Source organism: Gorilla gorilla, chromosome 1 (genome assembly GCF_029281585.2).
Source record: "Gorilla gorilla gorilla isolate KB3781 chromosome 1, NHGRI_mGorGor1-v2.1_pri, whole genome shotgun sequence".
Taxonomy (NCBI): domain Eukaryota; kingdom Metazoa; phylum Chordata; class Mammalia; order Primates; family Hominidae; genus Gorilla; species Gorilla gorilla.
In genome coordinates, this window is record NC_073224.2 from 10504688 (window position 1) to 10508765 (window position 4078).

The window sequence follows — 4078 nt, forward strand, 5'->3', positions numbered from 1 at the left end:
TTAAATAATTAGAGACAGCTATTGCTTCCGCAAATAAGAAAATAAGTATTTTAGTGAGCTTAAGCAGTCAGACCTATTAGCTACCAACAGAAGAATTACTTTGGCACCATTTATACCCAAACTAAAATCATTGTATTTGATAGGAATGCTTATATTCAAATAGCTGTTCAGCTAGTTGGGGGCATAATTTGCAACAAACATGGTAAAGAAAGCCCTAAACTTTTCACACTAAACCGTAGACTGAGGCTCTACTCCCAACTCTTCCCTCAGCTGGTGACTTTGGCTGAATCTCTGTGGAACTCTGAGTTGGATTAGAAAATCTAAAAGAGACCTTTCCAGTTCAAAATTTTATTAACTGATTAATACTTTGTTTTCCAAAGTGAGTGGAAGGCTATTTTATGTGGCTCATGATTTTAATTTATTTATATAGTTGTTTTTATTTTAAGGTATATTTAAAAATCTGCCTCAAACTCAGATTTCACAAATATCATTGCTTAAGATGAGACTACATTTTAAAAATTGGACAATTTATGTCAAATTAAAGAAAATGTTGGTATCTAATAGTACAAGTAACATGGACCTGACAAAAATCAGAAGTAAAGGGTGGCTAGGTACAGTGGTTTACACATGTAATCTCAGCGCTTGGGGAGGCCAAAGGCAGTAGGGTGGCTTGAGTCCAGGAGTTCGAGGCTGCAGTAAGCTATGATCATGCCACCGCACTCCAGCCTGGCAGGAGACAGAGAGAGAGAAAAAAGAAGTAAAGTGTATTAGTTCGTTCTCGAATTGCTGTAAAGAACTACCCAAGACTGGATAATGTGTAAAGAAAAGAGGTTTAACTGACTCACAGTCCAACAGGCTGTACAGGAAGCATGGCTGGGGAGGCCTCAGGAAATTTACAATCACGGCAGAGGGTGAAGGGGAAGCAGCACCTGTGATGAGGCTGGAGAAAGGGGAAGAGGGAGCAGGGGGAGGGACTACACACCTTTAAACAACCAGATCGCGAGAGAACTCACTCACTATCACGAGAACAGCAAGGGGGAAATCCACCTCCATGATCCCATCACCTCCCACCGGGACCCTCCTCCAACATGGGGGATTACAATTCGACATGAGATTTGGGCGGGGACAGAAATCCAAACCATATCATAATGTATAACTGAAAAAATTCAGGAAATGCTGGATTAATTAATATATTCATCCATCCAAGACATCCATCTCCACGTTGAAGAGAGCTGTGTCCGAGAACTCTTTTTTTAAACCTAAATAATTTGGCTCAATTAATGAACAAGTACCTTGGACTCTACAGGTGAAAGAAAGCACAATAAGAAAAGTATTCGGTTGGTGCAAAATTAATTGCTGTTTTGCCATTAAAAGTAATGGCAAAAACCGCAATTAATTTTGCACCAACCTAATACTATATCAGAGAAATGCTTGCAAGTTAAGTAGCACAGACCAGGAGCGATTAAATCTGATTCCAAAATCCCTCCAACATTTCCTGAAACTAGACAAAGTCTACAGGGCCAATTTGCAAATAAAGAGAAGGGCTGAATTAACCAGTCTTAACGTTTTTCAGGGTATAACAATTTCCTTATATTATGTGGCATATGTAATCTGACATATTAACCATGAACTTATCCAAGTATTCAAGTTCATCCATAGCTCTTTCCTAAGTAAAATGCTGTCATGATTCTATCTTTAGGCAACCTTATTCCCTGCAGCACCAACTGGCCTTCCATCTGGGAGGACAGCAGAAATTTCTTTTTACATTTTTTTCATTATTTATTTATTTATTTTATTGAGACAGGAGTTTCACTCTGTTGCCCTGGCTGGTCTCGAACTCCTGGGCTCAAGCAATCCTCCTGCCTTAGCCTCCCAAAGTGCTGGGATTACAGGTGTGCTCCACCGTGCCCAGCTTAGAAATTTGACTCTTATTTCCATTTGGGATTTCCTTCCCTTACCTCAAGTATCTAAAGCATGTTTTGTTTGTTTGTTTGTTTGTTTGTGTTTTTTGTTCTTTTTTCAGAGTTTCACTCTGGTTGCCCAGGCTGGAGTGCAATGGCACGATCTTGACTCACTGCAACCTCCACCTCCCAGATTCAAGCGATTCTCCTGCTTCAGCCTCCCCAGTAGCTGGGATCACAGGCATGCGCCACCACACCCGGATAATTGTTGTATTATTAGTAGAGATGGGGTTTCTCCATGTTGGTCAGGCTGGTCTCAAACTCCCAACCTCAGGTGATCAGCCCATCTCGGCCTCTCAAAGTGCTGAGATTACAGGTGTGAGCCACCGCGCCTGACCAGCATGTGGTGTTTCTTTAATCCTCATGTGGACCATATAAGGGCAAAAAGAATAATGCGTCTTATTCATCCTTATAAGCCATATACCTTTGTTCAATGTCGGAAACAAATACTTGTTGAGCCAAAAATTTAGATAACTTAATTATGAATAAAGCATGATCCGCTTCTGCCAAACATACACTTAAGATATCAGTCATTTGCAAGTTTCATATGTTCAGTTTTCTGGATTTTTCCGTGTCCTAACCATAAGAAGTCAGAAGGCAAAGAATTTGGAGCATATGTCTCAGTTCCTCTACATGAGTTACAATATAGTGCTCTCCCCCCTCAGCTCTTTTGGAGAGTGGACAGCAGGCACTACACGTAAACAATTATTTCTGCGGTGTGCAAAGCTGTCATTGTGATACCTGCTATTTGATGCAATGTCCTGTATTCAAAGATTCCTTTACTAATCTCCTATTTAAGTTTGCGCAGTCTTCATTGATGTATGCTGATTCTTTCTTTGTCAGAAAGTAAAACCTTTTTTTTTTTTCCTTAGCTTCTAGGAAAATCAGTCCTCAATTACAGTAATCCGCTTATCTCAAGTATTTAGTAATCTCTTGCCTCTGTTACTTTTAGAAAATGGTAATAGCTAATGTTTGGAATCCTATGTGCTAGGATCATGGCTAGCATACAGGACTTTAACAGTCACAAGGACTCTATGAAGTGTATACTATGACATTTTAGGACACCATGACCTAGAGAAGCAAGACTTCTTGTCCAAAGACCTGCAGTTAGTATTGACCAAACACAAGTAGCCTGACTCCAACACCTGCACTGCTAACCACTCTCCTGTGTTTTTATCCTCAATTATTCTATTTCACACGGTGTTTTACAAATAAATATATTTCAAGCTTTTTTTTTTAAAAAAAGGAGAAAGTTATTGATCCTAAATTATCAATTGTGTCATAAGTCTTTCTGTAGGTTTTTTGGTTGTTATTTTGGTGTTTTGTTTTGTTTTTTTAAGACAGAATCAGTCTCGCTTTGTCGACCAGGCTGGAGTGCAGTGGCGCGATCTCGGCTCACTGCAGTCTCTGCTTCCCGGGTTCAAGCAATTCTCCTGCCTCACCCTCCCGAATAGCTGGGATTACAGGCACGCGCCACCACGCCCAGCTAATTTTTTGTATTTTTAGTAGAGACAGGGTTTCACCATGTTGGCCAGAATGGTCTCGAACTCCTGACCTCAGATGATCCGCCCACCTCACCCTCCCAAAGTGCTGAGATTACAGGCATGAGCCACCGCGCCTGGCTCACTTTTTGTATTTTTAGTAGAGAGGGGATTTCACCATGTTGACCAGGATGGTCTCGAACTCCTGACCTCAGATGATCCACCCGCCTCGGCCTCCCAAAGTGCTGGGATCACAGGCATGAGCCACCGCCCCGGCCTGCTTTGGTGTTTTTAAAAATATGGAAAGCTTCATGAATTCATGTATCATCCTTGCTCAGGGACCATGCTGATCTTCTCTGTATCATTCTTCTTTTATATTTATAATGGATCTGCTTTTATGTTAGTATCCCATGGAAAGTTTTATTTGGTGTGATGTGCCATTACTCCAGTTTATAATAGACATCCCTCAGTCATTCTCTTCTTGACGTACATGGAACAAGACTATGTGATTTAAGGATATACATTTCATGGCTTCCTCCCTAAATAGTCACACCCACAGCTGAAGCACCCACCCTAGCAACTGAGAGAAAGTAATTGTGTGCTCCAAACAACAGTTTAAAAGTAGGAGGCTGAGGC

General features: G+C 41.0%; 1 non-coding gene across 1 annotated transcript; it reads right to left on the reverse strand.

Annotated features, from left to right (window-relative positions):
- Positions 1-3735: 3735 nt before the first annotated feature.
- Positions 3736-3841, reverse strand: LOC115932211 (U6 spliceosomal RNA). Its single transcript, XR_004068530.2, has one exon. It is a non-coding gene; the product is annotated as a U6 spliceosomal RNA (small nuclear RNA).
- Positions 3842-4078: the final 237 nt, after the last annotated feature.